Raw genomic sequence first — 21513 nt, 5'->3', positions numbered from 1 at the left:
GTATATCACGTTGACTGATTTGCATATACTGAAGAATTCTTGCATTTCAGGGATAAACCCCACTTGATCATGGTGTATGATCCTTTTAATGTGCTGTTGGATTCTGTTTGCTAGAATTTTTTGATGATTTTTGCATCTATGTTCATCAGTGATATTGGCCTGTAGTTTCCTTTTTTGGTAGTATCTTTGTTTGGTTTTGGTATCAGGGTGATGGTGGCCTTGTAGAATGAGTTTGGGAGTGTTCCTCCCTCTGCTATATTTTGGAAGAATTTGAGTATGAGAGGTGTTAGCTCTTCTCTAAATGTTTGATAGAATTCGCCTGTGAAGCCATCTGGTCCTGGGCCTTTGTATGTTGGAAGATTTTTAATCACGGTTACAATTTCAGTGCTTGTGATCGGTCTGTTCATATTTTCTACTTCTTCCTGGTTCAGTCTTGGAAGGTTGTACTTTATTAAGAATTTGTCCATTTCTTCCAGGTTGTCCATTTTATTGGCATATAGTTGCTTGTAGTAATCTCTCATGATCCTTTGTATTTCTGCAGTGTCAGTTGTTACTTCTGCTTTTTCATTTCTAAATCTGTTGATTTGAGTCTTCTCCATTTTTTTCTTGATGAGCCTGGCTAATGGTTTATCAATTTTGTTTATCTTCTCAAAGAACCAGCTTTTAGTTTTATTGATCTTTGCTATCGTTTCCTTCATTTCTTTTTCATTTATTTCTGATCTGATCTTTATGATTTCTTTCCTTCTGTTAACTTTGGGTTTTTTTTGGTTCTTCTTTCTCTAATTGCTTTAGGTGTAAGGTTAGGTGTTTATCTGAGATTTTTCTTGTTTCTTGAGGTAGGATTGTATTGCTATAAACTTCCCTCTTAGAACTGCTTTTGCTGCATCCCATAGGTTTTGGGTCATTGTGGTTTCATTGTCATTTGTTTTTAGGTACTTTTTGACTTCCTCTTTGATTTCTTCAGTGACCTCTTCCTTATTTAGTAGTGCATTGTTTAGCCTCCATGCATTTGTATTTTTTACAGACTTTTTCCTGTAATTGATATCTAGTCTCATAGCATTGTGGTCAGTAAACATACTTGATATGATTTCAATTTTCTTAAATTTACCAAGGCTTGTTTTGTGACCCAAGATATGATCTATCATGGAGAGTGTTCCATGAGCACTTGAGAAGAAAGTGTATTCTGTTGTTTTTGGATGGAATGTCCTATAAATATCAATGAAATCCATCTTGCTTAATGTATCATTTTAAGCTTGTGTTCCCTTATTTATTTTCATTTTCATTGATCTGTCCATTGTTGAACATTGGGCGTTAAAGTCCCCTACTATTATTATTATTATGTTAGCATTTGCCTTATGTATTGAGGAGCTCCTATGTTGGGTGCATATATATTTACAATTGTTTTATCATCTTCTTGGATTTATATCTTGATCATTATGTAGTGTCCTTCTCTGTCTCTTGTAATAGTCTTTATTTTAAAGTGAAGTTTGTCTGATGTGAGTATTGCTACACCAACTTTCTTGTGATTTCCATTTTCTTGGAGTATTTTTTCCATCCCCTCACTTTCAGTACATATGTGTCCCTAGGTCTGAAGTTGGTCTCTTGTAAACAGCATATATATGGGTCTTGTTTTTGTATCCATTCAGCCAATCTATGTCTTTTGGTTGGAGCATTTAATCCATTTACATTTAAGGCAATTATAGTATGTATGTTCCTATAACCATTTTCTTAATTGTTTTGTGTTTGTTATTGTAGGTCTTTTCCTTCTCTTGTGTTTCCTGCCTAGAAAAGTTCCTGTAGCATTTGTTGTAAAGCTGGTTTGGTGGTGCTGAATTCTCTTAGCTTTTGCTTGTGTGTAAACATTTTAATTTCTCCCTCTAATCTGAATGAGGTCCTTGCTGGGTAGAGTAATCTTGGTGGTAGGTTTTTCCCTTTCATCACTTTAAATATGTCCTGCCACTCCCTTCTGGCTTGCAGAGTTTCTGCTGTAAGATCAGCTGTTAACCTTATGGGGATTCCCTTGTATGTTATTAGTTGCTTTTCCCTTGCTGCTTTCAATATTTTTTCTTTGTTTTTAATTTTTGATAGTTTGATTAATATGTGTCTTGGTGTATTTCTCCTTGGATTTATCCTGTATGGGACTCTGTGCTTCCTAGACTTGCTTGACTATTTCCTTTCCCATATTAGGGAAGTTTTCAACTATAATCTCTTGAAATATTTTCTCAGTCCCTTTCTTTTTCTCTTCTTCTTCTGGCACCCCTATAATTTGAATGTTGGTCTATTTAATGTTGTCCCAGAGGTCTCTGAGACTGTCCTCAATTCTTTTCATTCTTTTTTCTTTATTCTGCTCTCTGGTAGTTATTTCCACTATTTTATCTTCCAGGTCACTTATCCGTTCTTCTGCCTCGGTTATTCTGCTATTGATTCCTTCTAGAGAATTTTTAATTTCATGTATTGTGTTGTTCTTCATTGTTTGCTCTTAAGTTCTTCTAGGTCCTTATTAAACGTTTCTTGTATTTTCTCTATTCTATTTCCAAGATTTTTGATCACCTTTGCTATCATTACTCTGAATTCTTTTTCAGGTAGACTGCCTGTTTCCTCTTCATTTGTTTGGTCTGGTGGGTTTTTACCTTGCTCCTTCATCTGCTGTGTATTTCTCTGTCTTCTCTTTTTGCTTAGCTTACTGTGTTTGGCATCTCCTTTTCACAGGCTGCAGGTTCGTAGTTCCCGTTGTTTTTGGTGTTTGCCCGCAGTGGCTAAGGTAGGTTCAGTGGGTTCTGTAGGCTTTCTGGTGGAGGGGACTGTTGCCTGTGTTCTGGTAGATGAGGCTGGATCTTGTGTTTCTGGTAAGCAGGGTCGTGTTTGGTGGTGTGTTTGGGGGTGTCTTTGAACTTATTATGATTTTAGGCAGCCTCTCTGCTAATGGGTGGAGTTGTGTTCCTATCTTGCTAGTTGTTTGGCATGGGGTGTCCAGCACTTTAGCTTGCTGGTCGTTGAGTAGAGCCGCATGTTAGCATTGAGATGGCGATCTCTGGGAGAGCTCTTGCCGATTGATATTACTTGGGGCCGGGAGGTCTCTCGTGGTCCAATGTCCTGAACTCGGCTCTCCCACATCAGAGGCTCAGGCCTCACATCCAGCCAGAGCACCAAGACCCTGTCAGCCACATGGCTCAGAAGAAAAGGGAGAAAGAATAGAAAGAAGAAAGAAAGAAAGAATGAAAGAAAGAAAGAACGAAAGAAAAAAAGAAAGAAAGATATTAAAATAAAAAATTTGAAAATATTATTAAAATAAAAAAAGAAAAAAGGAATAAAAATAGAAAAAAAAAGAAGAGAGCAATCAAACCAATAAAAAAATCCACCGATGATAGCAAGTGCTTAAAACTAAACTAAGATAAACATAAAAATCAGAAACTGGTCAGTCACATACAGCAAAACCCAAGTCTACAGTTGCTCCCAAAGTCCACTGCCTCAGTTTTGGGGTGATTCATTGTCTATTCAGGTATTCCACAGATGCAGGGTACATCAAGTTGATTGTGGAGATATAATCCGCTGCTCCTGAGGCTGCTGGGAGAAATTTCCCTTTCTCTTCTTTGTTTGCACAGCTCCTGGAGTTCAGCTTTGGTTTTGGCCTTGCCTCCACGTGTAGGTCACCGTCTGGCATCTGTTCTTTGCCCAGACAGGACGGGGTTAAAGGAGCAGCTGATTAGGCGGCTCTGGCTCACTCAGGCTGGGGGGCAGGAGGGGTAGGGAATGCGGGGCGAGGCTGCGGCGGCAGAGGCCGACGTGACGTTGCACCAACCTGAGGCGCGCCTTGCGTTCTCCCAGGGAAGTTGTCCCTGGATCATGGGACCCTCCCTGGCCATGGCGGGCTGCACAGGCTCCTGGGAGGGGAGGTGTGGATAGTGACCTGTCCTTGCACACAGGCTTCTTGGTGGCTGCAGCAGCAGCCTTAGCGTCTCATGCCCGTCTCTGGGGTCCGCACTGATAGCCGCGGCTCACGCCCGTCTCTGGAGCTCATTTAGGCGGTGCTCTGAACCCCCTCTCCTCGCGCACCCCGAAACAACGGTCTCTTGCCTCTTCGGCTGGTCCAGACATTTTCCCGGACTCCCTCCCGGCTAGTTGTGGCGCTCTAGCCCACTTCAGGCTGTGTTCACGCCGCCAACCCCAGTCCTCTCCCTGGAATCCGACCTCTGAAGGCGGAGCCTCAGCTCCCAGCCCCTATCCGCCCTGGCGGGTGAGCTGACAAGCCTCTCTGGCTGGTGAGTGCTGGTTGGCCCTGATCCTCTGTGTGGGAATCTCTCCACTTTGCCCTCTGCGCCCCTATTGCTGCGCTCTCCTCTGTGGCTCTGAAGCTTCCCCCCATCCCACCCCCATCTCCGCCAGTGAAGGGGCTTCCTAGTGTGTGGAAAGTTTTCCTCCTTCACAGCTCCCTCCCAGAGGTGCAGGTCCCATCCCTATTCTTCTGTCTCTGTTTTTTCTTTTTTCTTTTGCCCTACTCAGGTACGTGGGGAGTTTCTTGCCTTTTTGGAGGTCTGAGGTCTTCTGCCAGCGTTCAGTAGGTGTTCTGTAGGAGTTGTTCCACGTGTAGATGTGTTTCTGATGTATTTGTGGGGAGAAAGGTGATCTCCACATCTTACTCCTCTGCCATCTTGAAGATCCTCCAGGGGCTCTGCTTTTTATTATCAGAAAAGGGGGACATCTACATGGCTCACCAGCTTCCCACCACCAATAGGATGACCTATTTTTCTCCACACAGTTCCTGGCAATTTTATTCTGGGGGAGGAGGTGGGATGCGGTTGGGAGTGGGGGAGAGGGGACCATCGCCGAATCCACTGGGAAAGACCCCTGGCATCCCAGGAAAGGGGAGCCTGTCTGCCCTTCCGGAGCCCCATCTTGATAGAGACATCCCTGTGAGCTCAGGAGGCTGATTCTCTGGGCACCATGCGGCTCCACCTGACGCATCTACTCCAGTTCCTGTTATGGTCTATTTCTACCCGGACAGGGAGGCTGTCTTCTTTTTACCCAATCTGAGCATCTCCTTCTGTGGAGTGTTAACTCACTTCCTTCGGGCCCGTGCTCTGAGCAGAGAGGGACGAGCTGGTCACCAATTTCTGTATGATAACCCTTCAGATCCTCAAAGACTGTTATTAAATCTCCCCTTGGCTGCCTCCTATCTAACTAAATCATTCCTACCCTTTTCACCTTTTTCTCCACGGATCGTTTCTTCATTCTGTGCAGCACTGTTCAGAGCCCCTCCATCTTCCCTCAGCGACCAGGAACCTAGGAAGCCGAGGGGTCAGCCCAAGCTCAGGGGCCACTGCTGGCTGAGGGATAAGGACAAAGTGCAGCTGGGTGTGTGTGCGGGTGTCCCACAACACTTTCTGTTGCCCCTGGGTCTCGAGTGCACAGCCTCGGCTTCTCTCCTTGCTGCTCCCGGGGCAAAGGAGAAAGATGTTTTCTCCACCAGGGGACAGCCTTGGCTCCCAGCTTCTCTTCCTTTCCTCTCCCTTTCGGCTCTGCCCCTCCACACTGACCACCGCAATCCAGCACCCTCCACTGTGTTCAGGTGCACGAGAGAAGACACCCTGAACAGCGGACACAGACAGGCAGCAGCCACAGGCAACAACAGCTAACATCAGCCATGAGCTGCTGGCTGACTGTATCTCAGTTCTTCAAACAACCCGATTGTCCCCATTTTACCCAAGGAGACTCTAAAGCTCAGCTATAGGGCCTGTAAGTCACTTGTTTGAGACCACACCTGGGAGTCGGTACAGCCAGGTTTGAAAGCCAGGCAGTGGGACTTCAGACACAGTGCTTTTAACACTTTCTATCTCATGCTACTTACGTTGCACAAAGTGGATCGGGGATGGGAAGAGCCCATAACAGGTACATCAGGAGTACAGGACTATGTGGACAACTGGGGCTAAAACAAGGGACTCTGAGAGAGCTGTCAGAGAGGCAGGAAGAGAACCAGAAGGGAGAGTTTCAGGAAGGAGGATGATCAATTTCAAATGCACAGAAAGATCAAATATAATTAGTCCATGTTTATCTTCCAGCCAAGATAAGCTGTCCCCACTGGACCCATTTTCTGGCCTCTAGAAGAGGCCCGTTTGTGTCCCAGGCCCATCCGCCGACTGCATGGTTGTCATTGACCCTCTTCTCCGTAAGGGTTCTCCCCAAACTTCTCCAGCCCCAAGAATCCAAACTCCCAGCCCAGAGGAACCAGGGCTCTCAGAAGCCAGGCCCTGGTGAGAACACCTGGGAAGGTTAGGGTGTCCATCTCCTCCCTGTGCATGGACCTGGACCCGGATCTCCTGCTTTCCAGCCCATGGGTCTTCCTCCGACTGTACTGCCGGCACACCTCTTGCTTCCCAATTTCTCCTCCTCCCTTCCTTCCCTTCTTGACATAACCTGGGTAGAAGGGACGTCTTTGTTCCTTTTTCAGTTTTTCACCACAACTAGTTGGGGTGGGGTTGGGTAAAGAACAACCCCCTAAGAGATATCCACATCCTAATCTCTGGAACCTGTGAATGCTACCTTATATGGCAAAAAGAGGTCTTTGCAGATGTGATTAAGTTAAGAATTTTGAGATGGGGAGATTAACCTGGATTATCCTGTTGGACACTAAACGAAATCACATGTATCTTATAACAGAGAGGCAGGGGGATATTGGACACCATCTGGTGTCAAAGGCTGAGAAGAGGAGAAGGCAATGTGAAGATGAAACAGAGAGATTAAAAGATGCTGACCTTGAAGATTGCAGTGATGTGGCCCCAAGTCAAGGAATGGCAGCAGCCACCAGAAGCAGGAAGAAGCACAGAAAGGATTCTTTCTTAGACCCTGTGGAGCCAGCATGGCCCTACCAGCCTTTTGATTTTGGCCTAGTGATACTGACTTCGAACTTCTAACTTTCAGAAACCTAAGCAAATAAATTTCTGTGTTTTTATGGGTATGTATCCAACCCCTAAAAAACCACTAATTTGAAAAGATAAATGCACCCCAATGTTCACAGCAGCATTATTTACAACTGCCAAGATATGGGAGCAACCTAAGTGTCCATCAACAGATGAATGGCTAGAGAAGATGTGGTGCATATACACAATGGAATACTACTCAGCCATAGAAAGAATGAAATTTTGCCATTTGCAGCAACAGGGATGGACTTGGAGAGCATTATGCTAAGTGAAATAAGTCAGACAGAGAAAGACAAATTCTGTGTGATATCACTTATATGTGGAATCTGAAAAATACAACAGACTACTGAATATAACAAAAAAGAAACAGATTCACAGATATAGAGAACAAATTAGTGGTTACCAGTGGGGAGAGGAAAGGGGGGAGGGGCAAGATAGGGGTAGGGGATTAAGAGGTACAAACTACTATGCATAAAATAAGCTACAAGGGTATATTGTACAACACAGAGAATATGGCCAATATTTTATAATAACTATAAAAGGAGTATAACCTCGTGAAAATTGTGAATCATTATATTGTACACATGTAACATATAATATTGTACAGCAACTACACTTCAATAAAGAAGAAGAAAGAAACGAAGTTGTAAATACACAGTTTACCAAAAAAATTGTCTGTGCTTCTAAGGCACCCAGTTTGTAGTAATCTGTTACAGCAAAGAAAATGAATACATGGGCATCACCAATATACATGTGCAGGTTAAAGCCTACCACCATTTAAAAATGCTTGAACCCCATGTTTGCAGTTCAATGACTAGGGGTGGGACGGGAGTGGAGGTGGAGCTCGAAAATTCAAATGCATTGTCAGAGGCAGGATTTTGCTATCATTTGTTCATACTCTTCCTTCCCTCCATGCTTGAGGCACTTAAGGCCAGAAGCTTCACCTACGGGGTCTGAGAGGATCTTGTTGAACTTGTTAATTTGTGCCTTCTCAGCAGTGCTTGCATTTTAAAAAGTGTCATCTCCTTGTTAGCCCTCAAAGTACAATCTTTAATCTTGCTCCTTCCCTAGGCTCTGCAGGTCCCTGAGGATGGCTATTCCATTGGCCTGTAAAACGCTAGAAAGGAAATAAAAATGTAGGGTTGGTGAGGGGATGAGGGTGCTTAGACAGAGTGGCCAAGAACGGCTTTCTGAGGGCATGACTTTTATGCTTAAAATCTGGGTTATTCCGGGTAAGGAACAACGTGAGCAAAGGTTCCAGGGTAGGAAAAAATCAGACACATGTTCTAGAGCTGAAAGGAGGCCAGTGTGGCTAGAGAGTAGAGCTAACTTGATCACACAGAGCTTTGTCGGCAACCCTGGGGAGTTTGGATTTTTCTTTAAGTAAAATGCAAAGCAGGCTAAATTGTTAATGCAAAATCTCAGCCCCTTCACAATTTCAAACTTACCAGTACTATTTTTTTTTTTTTCCATCACGCAGAAACCAAGAGACAGAGAAATTAAGTCGAATAACTTGCTCAGAGTCACACAACTAATAAATGGAGTCTGGGTGAAAACCTAGTTCTAGATGACTCCAGACTGCATGCTCTTAACCCCATGAAAGAGGGTCTCCAGTGGATTCACTGTGACATACCGTTCAGTGCGGATATAAGTAGAGACAGATCTCTTGAAGTGTAGCCTCCAGTGTTGCGAACTTTAACCATGTCATTCAGAGACCTGATCACCCAAGATGTGGTGAGGCAGTATGGTTAATTCACCCTGTGCTGGACCCATCAGGCCCATGGCTTTGACTTCTAATTGTCTGAAATGCTTTTCTCATCTAATATGCTCTAGGATGTAATGATCCAGAAACTGCCGGCTGATGGAATGAGGGGCGGGGGCGGGGGCAGGGGCGGGGTAGGGGGATGCTTGCCTGCTTTTCTGTATGGACTGGGATCTATTTCCAAAATGGTTTTCTCATCCTTTTTCTACCACTCCCACTGCTCAATAAATATTGCTATTATGATTCATTATTATTTCCTCAAAATAGTGGAATTATGGAGAAACTCCCAGAAGAGAAAGAAAGCCAATAAGATGGAGGAAGGAGGACCTTGTCAGAGGGGCTTACCTGGTGGGATAGGTAGGGCCAGTCCTGCTGGGTCTGGGCTGGGCCTGGAGCCCCTGGAAGCTCATAGCTGGAGGGGAGGGTTACATGGGGCCCTGCAAATGGACCTCCTTGGCAATGCTTCACTTTAATGAAATTCCAGATTGTATGGCTCCCCCCGTCCTACCAGGTACAAGCATAGAAGAGGAGACACAGGAGAGAGATACCCAGTTTGGGAGGTGAGAGTGGGAGGTAAGAGGCAAGGGAAGGGTGAGTGTCCTTTTTTCATCTCTACTCCTATTGTTTGGCCCAAACCTGGACACACGATGGACCCTTAGGAAGCGTTGCACTGCAGTAGTGGGTGGAATGAAATAATTGTGCTCCAGCTCTGCCGCCTGTTCTCTGGGTGACCCTGGTTAAGCTGCATCACCTCCTTGAACACGGTTCCCCCACCCACCAAGTGGGTGTGAGAGTAGCAGCCATCTGGCGGAGTTCATTTTGTGGAGGAAGAGCAGTGAGTGCACCTTGTAAACTCTGAAGCCTTAAACAATTCTAAGGCAAGAAAATCTCCAAGACAGTGTCTGTTGTTCCTTTTCGAATATGCCCAGGTATCACATTTTTCTAAGGGTTAAAAGCACAGTTCTCTCACTAACATATTTCTGCATAATAATGAGAATATACGTATTCTTCTTAATGGGATGCAAGAAAGCTAGTTTTGTTTCGAATGGGAAAAATGCTGTTCATAAACATACAGCCCCCTCCCTCCATTAGTCTGTGCAAAAAAAAAAAAAAAAAAAAGTAATAGTTCTTCACGGGTTTAGGGCAAAAATGTCAGTACCATTATTTGTGCAGCATGAAGACTTTCTCTTTGTCACCAGTCCCAACACTGGGACTTTCTGGAACCAAAATTAAGGTGGTAAGGGAGGGGCTACTTTCCTGTTTTTAGGGTGATTTAGAAGGTGGCAGTGTGGAAAAAAAGATCAGAAAGAGGCTAAACCACCTATAGGCCAATAGTTGTAGGCAGATAGGCCCTGGTTCCAGTCCTGGCTCTACCACTTACTTACAAGGTCTGTGACCTTGGGCATGAAGCTTGGAGCCTCTGGATTCCTATTGTCTCATCTACAAAATGAGACCAGTGACACCGTCCTCTTTGGGCCATGGTAGGGTTTAATGAGAGAATGTGTGTGAAGCACATGGCACAGGGCCTGCTCTATACAAGCTCAGTCATTAGGGCTGTTTTAGGACTTCTGAGCTCAGCTTTCTGTTGGCTGACACACAGAGGAGGGAGACTGCAGTGAAACGATCAGCCCTACAGCCTCTGGTTTTACACCACTACAAATCCTTCAGCACCTTGACGTGGTCCTGAAGTGTGTGAGGTGGTGACTGTCCCCCTCCCGGAAATGGAGACGGAAGGATGGTTATGCCACACCTCCTGCCCAGACGTTGTGATGGATCAAATACTTAGCCATGCATTGCCCCAGAAATGGCTGTCTCTTGGATCTGGAATGCACTGCAGACCTTCAGAGAGCTGTACTCTTTGAGACACTATTCTAGCTCATTCTGCCACCCTTTTGGGGTCAGCCTCAGTGACAGAGTGAGATCCCTAGTTCCATCTTGGTTGGCCACTCCTTCCCCTCCCAACTGGACTGGGCTGCATAAGCCCATCAGCTCCACTGGGCCCTTGATCTGCTGTCATGGGGGAAAGATTACAAATGCAAGCATGGACTGGGCGTGCAGGCGATTGGTGACAGGTAGGGTGAAGTCTGGCCTAGGGTTTGGTATGTGATAATGATCCTCTAAACAAAAGAAAATTATACCCTGAAATGGAATGATTCCTTTATTCTCTTGAACTGAATGTGCTGGACTTGGGAGGCCCCTCGCTTTCTTGCTGCCTGGACTGTTTCTACCTCTCTCTTCTTGCCAGTATCGTTTGTGTCACATTCCAGAAATCTTTTCTAGGATTGAAATCCTAACGAAAATGGACCGGCTTGAAACTCGGAGCTCCTCATAGATCAAGTCCTTAGGTACAATCGTGAGGATCCACCATAGGCTGAGTCACCTTGAATGATTTTAATTCACTACTTACAGCTTGGTTTTATCATAGCAATAACAATAGCATATTGGCACACAGAGTAGGCATTCAATAAGTGATTTTGGAAAAAAAAAAGAATGACTAAGTAAAGCACATAGTCTGATGCCAAGTGTGCAATCAAGATATATTAGTAGAATCTGAATTTCATCAGTTGTCATATCTGTGAAAATGGGAATAATAATCATAGCACCTGCAGGCAGGGGTCTGATAGAATGAAGTGAGATAATCTGTGCAAAGAGCCCAGTGCCTGTCATACACTGGATAGTCAATATCTGTTCACTGTCATTATTATCAGCTGTGCAGGCTTTGGGATTTTTTTTTTTTCATAATGTGGTTAATTCGAAGGAAGTGAGACATGATTTCCGCTGAGGAGGCTCAGCTCTCTACACCTCAGCAGACTGGAGTGTGATGTATGGGAGGATTGGGTAGAGAAGCAAGCAGAGGGACGGAGATAATCCAAGGGACATTTGGGGCTGCTAGTTCCTTTGCAAGGCGCTAGGAGTCTAGATCAGTTCCACGTGATGCTTTTTGTTGTCAGAAAGAAGGCAGCTGGAGGGTACAGGAAGCCCAGTGAGACCAATGCCAGGCACGCTGTCCTAGGAATCCCAGGAGTATTTCAGGGGACTGGTCTGATTTCTACCTGCAAATACGGGGTTCAGGACACTCAGGATAAATGCCTTCATTTCTAGGCACGGCTGTTTGCCTTGGCAAGCAAAAGCGAATAAGGCAAGGCTGAGCAATGGAAGCGGCTGCTTCAAAGTTCATCCCAATAAATAGATTGAGCAGATTTGTAAGAACGGGGCTGTGTGAGATGATTATCAGATGTTGGCTGGGGTCTCCCTGGCCTGTAAGCCCTGGAGATAGATGTGAATCCCCATGCCATGACTATGGAAAGTCAGTTCCTCTTTAAGATTTCTGTAATCCCCTGTGGCCTCGGGTCTGCACCACGTTTACTCAGACATGGAACTCTTCCCTCTTCTAAATTTACACACACGTGAACTCACATAGGAGAGTCGTGTGTCTACCAGACTTTGCTGAACATTTGGATAAAAAAAGTTTCATAAATTAAAATTGGATATTAGATGTTCCTGTTCCTAGAACGTTCCTTAGCCATTTCCTTAGCTGGGAGCATTGCCTCCCACTCTTTCTCTCTCTCTTCTTGGCTTTCTCTAATGACTAATCCTTCCTTTCCAATTCAGCTCCCAGACACCTTGCACATCTAAAGGGACTGTCACTTAACAGAACCCACCTTCCTCAGGAGGCAGATGTGCTTATAAATTGGCCCCCCTTTTCCACTACATATTCCAAACCAGGAGGATTTCTCAACCTGTGTGTTGACGAAGGGCAAGAGAATGTGCTCCACGCACAGGAAGATGCTTCCTCCTGAGCTGAGCAAGACAAAAGGTCAGAGCCACCTGTCTGGAGCTGCAGCTGGCTCCATCCTCTGGATGGACGTTGTTTTTGTATGCAGCCTCAGGCCCTGGCAGTCTGCACACGGGGCTGTGTCTGTCACTAGGCAGATCTACACGCTGCCTTGGACTAACGAGCCTGGGCGCCAGGTGGCGAAGCGATATTACAGGCTGAAGTTTTCAGCCAGAGGCCAGCACTCACGCTGACCAGACCCAGCTCTCAGCAGAGCTGGCACCACCTTGAAAATCATACTGCTGCTGTTTGCTTCTCCTTTGTTCTGAGGTGTTACAGGAGCAAATTAAACACACCCCAGTTGTTTCTGTTTCCTTCTGAGGAGCAGGAAGGTCACAGGGCTTCCTTTTTCTAGCATTTACCGAAGCCATCCTTTGCGAAGCGCTCTACGTGGGCAATCTCATCCAGTCTTTGCAATCATCCTGTGGAGAGAGAGAATCTCATTTTACAGAGGAAGATGCAGGCCTGGGGTTCACAAAGGGCTCCAGAGCCCACTCACATCACCCTTCATGGCGATGTTGCCCCATCCTCCCTGGGTGAAGAGGAAGGACTCTGACATCCACTGGGCACGAGCTCTGTGCCTGGTGCTTCCACACAATTGTTACCCTTTTAAATTCGAATAGACAGCTCTGAGATTTTACTAGCCCCAATTTCCAGACGAGGGAGCCAAGTCTCAGAGAGAGAATCGTCAGAAGTGACGTCAGGATTCCAGCCACAGTTCTCCCTGTCATCACCCACAGAGCAGTGACTCTGGGTTAAGCTGACTCTGGGCTCAGCCCATCAGATGTGGAAGCCCATCCAGCTCCCCATCCAGCCCTGCTGGCTCATTGTCTCCAGGCCTCCCCAGCTGCCGACTTCCTTTCGTAAGGAGCCATTGTCAGGCTCAGCCCTGCCCAGGCCCACAGCCAATGGGAGCCTGGCCTGGCACATTGGAAATTCTCTCTCTGTCGGAGAGTGAATTCTGGAGCTGGCCTGCTGCGCCATGCCCTGTGACAGGTTGTCTAGAATGAGTGAGCTTTGCAGGAGCTGATGCTCCTGCTCCTGATGGCTGCAGTCTCCTTCCCCGACCCCCTTGCCTCCCTGGCCTTATACCAGGACACCAGTTTCAATTTAGCTCTTACATCACAGGGCTTAGTGGGCCTGGAGAATGGTATTGACTCTTGGCCTTTGATCTGGGGCTTTGATCTGACTTGAGTGTATCTTGGTGAAGTAAGGTGCCCTACTATACAGGTTGGGGGACAAACAATACCCCTGGCACATTGTCAGAATGCAATGATTGAGTTCTATATTAGTTGGGGCTCTACAGAGAAACAGAACCAATTTTATACATACTCACATGTGTATATATATATACATATATATATGTATATATATACACACACACACGTATATGAACATATATACATATAGAGAGACAGGGGAGTATTTATTTTAAGGAACTGGCACACCAACTGTAGAGGCCTACAAATCTGAAATCTGTAGGGCAGGATTTCTATGTTGCAGTTTTGAGGAGAATTCCTTCCTCTTTGGGAAACCTTAGTCTTTGCTCAAGGCCTTCAGCTGGTTGAATGAGGCCCACCCACTGTGTGGAGGATAATCTGCTTTACTCAAAGTCTATGGATTTAAATGTTAATCACATCTAAAAAGTATCTTCACAGCAACATCTAGCCTGGTGTTTGACCAAAGAGCTGAGGTATCATAGCCTAGCCAAGTTGACACATAAAGCAAACCATCAAAAGTACCCATCTGTGAATAATAGACGCAAGTCCAGACGTCCAGTCCGTGCCCCTCATAGCTCCTTGTGATGGATCAAGGGTGGTCTTGCACAGAAGCTCCTACAGTGGCCACACACAGATGTCACCATAAATAGCAGTAGCAGCTCTCCCCAACATTATGCTCAGGGGATGGTACTCAGCTTTTCAAATTCCCAGGCAGGAGGAGGTAGGCTTTGCTATGGCAGACCTGTGAAGCTAGAAGCAAAATGCCACAGTCTGGGCACCAGGACATTTAGGGATTCAGCTATTGAGTCTCAGCAGAGAAAGCAGAAGCAGGTCAGCTACACTGAAGGTGATGTTCAGCGCACAACAGTGGAGGTGCATCCTCTGCTCTGGCTGCCCCTCAGGCAGCAATTCATGGTGTGGTGTTTGGCTCTGGGGCCCTGTTGCCCCCATAACTTAACCCCAAAGGGAAAGAGAGAGAGCAGTGCTGTTGGGTTTCAATGATCCAGCTCCCGGTTCTAATTGCAGCCAGGTGCCCTACCAGAAGGCCTTTTCCCCCTTCTTCCGTGAAAGAAGCTGGCTGCTGCTTTCTGCACAGGCAGTCCTAAAAGGTTACATTTCTTGGTAGAGGGGACCTGAAGGAGCTGTTCCTCAAGGACTGGCAAGCCCTGCCTCCCCGACCCCCGAAACTATCGGGCAAGAGTAGAGCACTAATGGAGGACCACATACCGTATGCTTACATATTTAGAAGTTAAATACTGTTAAATACAATACGTTCTACCCTCCTACCTGAACAACGATAGCTTCATAATCACCTGGAAAGCCGGTTTGAATTTAGAATCCTCAGCCTCCCCTGAGTTCTGAGAATACAGTGTTGCAGGGAGAGCTGACACATGGCTCCCAGCCTCCAGACCCCTCTCTTTCTCTTCCCGTTCCTGACTCTGACCCCCACTGCAAGGGCCATTGCGGGCACACAGCAGATGTCCCAGCATGCATGTCTAAGCTCTGTCTGTAAGCCCTGCAAGCAGTTCCTCAGTTCCTCTCAGCCACCACTCAAGCCTAGGGACATACACATTATTGGAGGGGTCTAACTTTTGGAGGATGTGCCCATGGGGGAGGCCTTCTCAGATCTGGGAAGCAGACTCAGGCTGTCTGGGCAAAGATTTTAATTCAGGGCACCTAGAGCACAGTCTGGGTGCAGAGCTGGGGGCCAGCTGAGGGTGGACTCATCCTCTTGGCCCTGTGGACTCTGCTTCATGGGGAGGTGTGTGGCCAGAAGTAGGGCCTAAGCAGAACTCTAGAAAATGTGGGGACCAGGGAAGAGACCCCTCTTGTCTAAGAGTGGTCTTGTATATTGGAATGGTCCCAGAGGTGCTAGCTCAAGATTAGCTTCTTGCAGTGGGTACCAACTATTCTGTGATTCAATGCTCAATCTGTTTCCATGGTTATCATCTCCCTCTCATTATTCTCATCTCCTTTTCCCTTTACCTCTAATCTTGGAGATTTTCCTGAGTTTGTCCTCCAAATCACAGATTAGAGGATTTTATGGGTCAATTTTGCCATTTAGAGGGATTTAAAATTTTTTGCTGTTTTATTTGGGGTTCTGTTACATCCTTAAAAATTTCATCCAGTTCCCTTTGCATCCCATGTTTCATCTTAGCTCGGTTTCCCTTTGTGGTTCTTTTGGTCTGCCTTACAGTGCTCAGGTCTTCTGTCGTGGTATTGAAACGTCAAGCAGGTTTCTACAAACTTATTTTGTCTCTTGTGGTAAATAATTTTTCAAAGATATAATTTTGTCTATTTCTTCATTGTGTTTCATATTGGATTTTCTGGTTGTGTTTATTCATTTGTGCGAAGAAATTAAACTAGACTTCCTTTCGTTTTGCCAACAGATTGCCCTCACTCCTCAAGGGTCCTGGCATCATCCCCACCTCCCAGCCCCGTGCATATCTCGACCTGCTGTGTGGTCTGAGGAGCACAGCCTCTGCTCCAGCCTCAGTTTCCCATAGTCCTTCGGGTATCTGCCTTTGGGCAGAGGAAGGTCTCCTGTTCCGAGGTCCTGGCTCTGTCTAAGCGTGAGCCTGAGTCCAGTTGCATTTTGTCTGCATGCAGCACATGGAAAGCTCTAAGCTCTGGAATACTGAGCTTCTAGAGGTCTGTCTCGGTCCCCACTTACAGTTTTCTAGGATGCAGCACCCTCTACTCTCAACACTATTGTGTTCTTGGAGTTTTAGTTTCTGAACAGTTCTAGAGAATATGGTGGGGGCTGGTGGGAAGGGAGCAAATAAATTAGCATGAATTTGACTGCCTCAGAAAATAAATATTGAACAGTACAGTTGGTAGCTCTCTTATTTTTGGTAGATAAAAGCCTCACACGCCAGGGGAAGGTGGTGGGGGATGGAGAGCATCATACAAAGCTTTCTACTGCTTTTTCCCCTGTTCTTGCCTTGGGTTCAGAGGGCAGCGTATTTAGTTATTAACCACACAGCTCAGTCTGACCTTAACAGGAACATACCAAATGTTTGCTTTTTAAATTAGCTCTATAAATTAGAGAAATTTCCAACCCGATTCTGGCAATGATCTTCTCTTAACCTTAGTTTCTGCTTTATTCAAGGATTATTAGGTGCAAGTGACAGGACCATGCAAGCTAATTTAAGGAAAAAGTAGAATTAATTGGAAGGACACAGAGTTTCTCAAAAACCCGAGGCTGGGAAGTAAAGTTCCCAGCCGCATGAGGAACTGGGTAGTCAGAGTGCTCTGACTTATACTGTGGGATGTGATGAGCATGCCTTGGCCAAGTGTCAGGGAAGAATGCTGTGCCACCCATGCTGGGAGCAGTAGGAAAATCAGAAATCCAGTTTAGGCCACAAATTGCCTGCCCCTTTATACATGCAATGCTTATACTTGCAGCTTGGGGACCCCACTTATCCCATTTTGGTGCAGACTGTGGTGGAATTGTGCTGGCCGTTGAGGTAAAGCGGACCTCCGTGGGCCAGCTCTGAAGCCGGTCGCTGTGGTAAGGACCTCGGCTCTGACCTGCCCTAGCCATCACACATTTCAGGAGGTCACTGCCCGATGAAAGGGCTCCCCAGGTGTTTGTCAGTGGACCAATCAGCTCTAGCCAGGGTGTGGTGCCACAAGCCCAGTGTCCAGTCAGTAGGGCTTTCACGGAGCATAACCATCTCTCAGGTTATCCCCACGTGAAGGGTGTGGAACCCTCTTCAATTGTTGTGATTCCTCAGGGTTTTAGTTGGGAAGCCTCCATGTTTTAAGCCTATAAGTTAGAGCACTCGGTAACTGGTTTCTTCAGTACAATTCCTGGCCTCAGAATAGGGCTCAAGTCAGTGCCTAAAACGCTGGATGCAGCCTGGCTTTAGTGCCTACTGACCCACAATCTCTGTTCCCTTTCCTAATAGGGTGGCAGGACAACCCATAAGTTCTACCTGTCTTTACTTCTATGGCAACTTATTTGTGAGATTCCTTCATCTGTCACTGTCACTGGGCATCTAAGTCTACCCCACAGATACTCCTCCATTTAAGTCTTGGAGGGCATGGGTTTGTTCCATCCTGGAAACTGTCCATGTTACAAATTTCCCCACTTTCTCATTGGAGCTCCCACACTATAAACAAGTAAAAGGGTCCCATTGTGTCTTTTCTCCATGGCTGGGGCTGCCTGCTTTACATCTATAAAAATAAGAGAGGTCCTCAAGTGCAGACCAGGGTGAATGTTAACTCTTTGTTCTTCACCAAAGGAAAAAAGATTATGAACTCACATGGGCCACTCTAGGATAACCTGAGTAGGAAGTAGATGTCATCAGCCCCAAAGGCAGTCTTCTCTTCTTCCTGGCCCCTCTCCTTCCCCTGGTTTCTCCTATCTGCTTCTCTCAGTGAACCTCTCCATTCCGCCATTTTTGCAGCGTGCCTTTCTCTGTCCCACTTAAACTTGACACAAACACAGGCTGGCAGTTTTACACACCTCCCCAGATGAAGTGCTCTCGAATAGGGCTCCTGTATTGCAACTTTTTTTTTTTTTTTTTTTTGGCTGTGCCTTGCAGCATGCAGGATCTTAGTTCCCCAACCAGTGATCAAACGCGTGCCCACTGCAATGGAAACATGGTGTTTTAACCCCCGGACCCCCAGGGAAGTCCTTTTTTTTTTTTTTTGTATTGCAACTTTAAAGTCTAGGAAGTAAGAATCAGATCGGTCAATTAGTGTCAGCTGTTTGCCAGGGGACAAATCAGCTCTAGCCAGGGTGTGGTGCCACAAGCCCAGTGTCCAGTCAGTAGAGGCCATGGGAGAAGTCTCTTGGGAGTGAAGGTAGCAAGGCAGGGAGAGGAACTGCTATGGTTTCCATGGCTTTATTGTGTTACATCTTGGTATTTTGATGAAAGGTAGAAGACGGTTCACCACGTGCTCCATGATAACCTGAGAAGTGTCACCATGTGACAACCTCCCATGGCATCTGGTCACCAGCTGGGTCTGTCATCTGACTCCATGGGATAAAGACTACTGAAACAGAGCAGGACCCTGTGGGGCCTTCCTGGGGACAGACTCTTAATGTCCCCTGCCTCTTGTTTGTAGAATAGCTTTGGCCTCCTAGGCCTTCCCCCAATTCCAAAGAGCAAATTTAATCAGAGAAGTGAGAAAATGCAGAAGCAGGAAAAGAGTCAAGCAAGGCAAAATAATAACAGTTTAGCCATAAAACAAAGTCAGGGACCTTTAGTTCTGCCTCAAAGGCTATAGAAAAGATCCTAAGCCATATTCTTGAGTTGTTTGGCAGATACTAAAATCCCCACCAGAAGGAAGAGGTTGACTGCATGCTGATCACTAGCACATAGACCCCAGACTGGCTGGAGCCAGAAAATTTATAAATGAGATTCCGGAAACACCACTCTGTTACCTCACCACCAACCGATCAAAATGATGTACACGAGCTGATCACACACCCTGCGATTCTCTCCCTCACCTCGCCTTTAAAAACCTTTCCCTGAAAGCCTTTGGGGAGTTCAAGTCTTTTGAGCATGAGCTGCCTTTTCTCCTTGTTTGGCCCTGCAATAAATGCTGTACTTTCCTCACCACAACCTGGTGTCAGTAGATTGGCTTTGCTGCATGTGGGGCAAGCAGACCCAAGTTCGGTTAGGTAACACTACCAAACTTTTAAGTGTGGAGGTTTTATATCTAGAAATCCACCGAACTTTAATGAAGCGTTAATGTTTTAATGATACAGTGGTGAATAATTCCAATATGTGACTGTTCTTAGTTTGAACTCAGTAATTCAAAGGGGACAGGAAACAGTAAGAATGAAATAAAGTCTGGACCATGGGGTTGAGGATGTAGAGTATGAGGTTGTAAAAAAAATTTGTTTTCCTTTTACTTCATAATTTATCTAGGTCCATAAAACTAAGGCAATATATTTTCTGCTCCTCTGAGCCCTCTGGACAGAGCTGTGTCCCTCCCCTCTGCATTCCCATGGCACTTTGTTCATATCTCAAAATACCATTTATCACGCTGTGTGGTAACTATTTGTGATGGGTCTGTTTTCCTGGCTAGACCAGGCTTCTCTAGGGAAGAATCTGTATTGTGTTCCCTTTGTATTCCTAGCATGAATTAGATTTGAACATAGTAAATGTTCAATAAATATCTGTCGAATGAACAAGACCCAGGACTTGATGAGCCCAGGCAAACCTTGGATATCTGCAGCAACCACGTTGAAGAATTCCCTGCTTTTCTGTTTCACATTATGTGGACTCCATCCACTGTTGGGGGTCCTCTCATGGCTCCCTGCCTCCTTTCACACACTTTCTTTCAGATTAGGGGTCTTACCCAAATCCCAGCCCACTTGACTGGAGCCTTGACCCTATGCCTAGCCTTCGCAGCCCTCTTCTTGGGAGATCAGAACCTGAATCTTGTTTCTCCCAGCATTGCCTGGATCCAACCTGAAGAGACAGATCTCTGGCACCATGATGTGGCAGTGTACATGATACAGAAGAGCTGCCTGCTCTACGGGGGCTCTTCTGTTTTTTTCTTCATGTTAGATTAGGCAGTGATCCCTATACTCCCATTTCTGCCCCTCACTCCAGTGTGGACCGTATTTAAACTCCATAAACACTTTGGCTAGTACAGCCCCTCCCTCCACCTCCATCCGAGATGGTATCACTCACTCTTCCTCATGCTATTGGCTGATCCCTGCTTTCCTCATTCTGTGCCACCATCAGCTCATGCAAACACCCCAGCACACAAGGACCCTATCTTCCCTGGGTCGCTGTGCCAAAGGCTCAGCATGAATCCTTCCTGGTCCCTTTCAGAACTTTTTCTTGCATTGCTAGTAAGGAAGGAGCACTCAGTGTTTCCTCAGCTGGATGGTTGCCATGCCCACCATGCCAAACAGACCCTCCTGGGGCTAAGGCTGGGGTATGTTGACCCTCTGTTAAACCAAGGCAAATTTGTGCTTGGCTGGCTGAGTTAGCATGGAGCCTAGCCCTGCCTGGTTTTCTAAGGCAGGAGAGGAGAGACCTAGGACTTTGAATAAAGCTCATCCACCAGAAAGGGAGCAGGAACTCCAGGCAGACTTAGCTTCTGTCACTTAGAGAAGTTTCAGTCTGGCAGGAAAGCAGGTGTCTGTGGGGACCACAGTGATGGTAATAGCTGAACTTGTTTCTAGGGCTGCCATAACAAAGTACCACAACCTGGGTGCCTTAAAACAACAAACTTACTGCCTCATAGTCCTGGAGGCCAGAAGTCCTAAGTCAATGTGTCAGCAGGGCAATCCTCCCTCTGAAACCTGTAGGACAGAATTCTTCCTGGCCTCTTCCCAGCTTCTGATGGTTTGCCAGCAATCCTTGGTATTCCTTGGCTTGCAGCTGCTGAACTTCAATCCCTGCCTCTGTCATCACGTGGTGTTCTTCCTTCATGTGTCTGTGTCTCTTCTTCTCTACTTATAATGACACCAGTCACATTGGATTAAAGGTCTACCCTACTCCAGTACGACTTCATCTTAATTAAGATCTCTAGTGACCCTATTTTTAAATAAGGTCACATTCTGGGTACTGGGGTTAGGACTTCAACATATCTTTTGGGGAGGCACAATTCAATCTATAACAGTAATATTGCAGAGGGTGTCAGAACGAAAGTCTGGGGATTTCGTTAAGTGGGTGGGACTAATTGGTGGAGAATTTAGGATGAACATTATTAATCAGGAATCTTGATGGGTTGTTAGATGACTTAAGGGTAAAAGTGAGGTTTGGACTCTATTGTGATGACATTATGGCCAGGGATACAGGAATG

The sequence above is a fragment of the Lipotes vexillifer genome, unplaced genomic scaffold, assembly GCF_000442215.2.
Source record: "Lipotes vexillifer unplaced genomic scaffold, Lipotes_vexillifer_v1.1 scaffold6, whole genome shotgun sequence".
Lineage (NCBI taxonomy): Eukaryota > Metazoa > Chordata > Mammalia > Artiodactyla > Lipotidae > Lipotes > Lipotes vexillifer.
Note: the sequence above shows the minus strand (reverse complement) of the source record.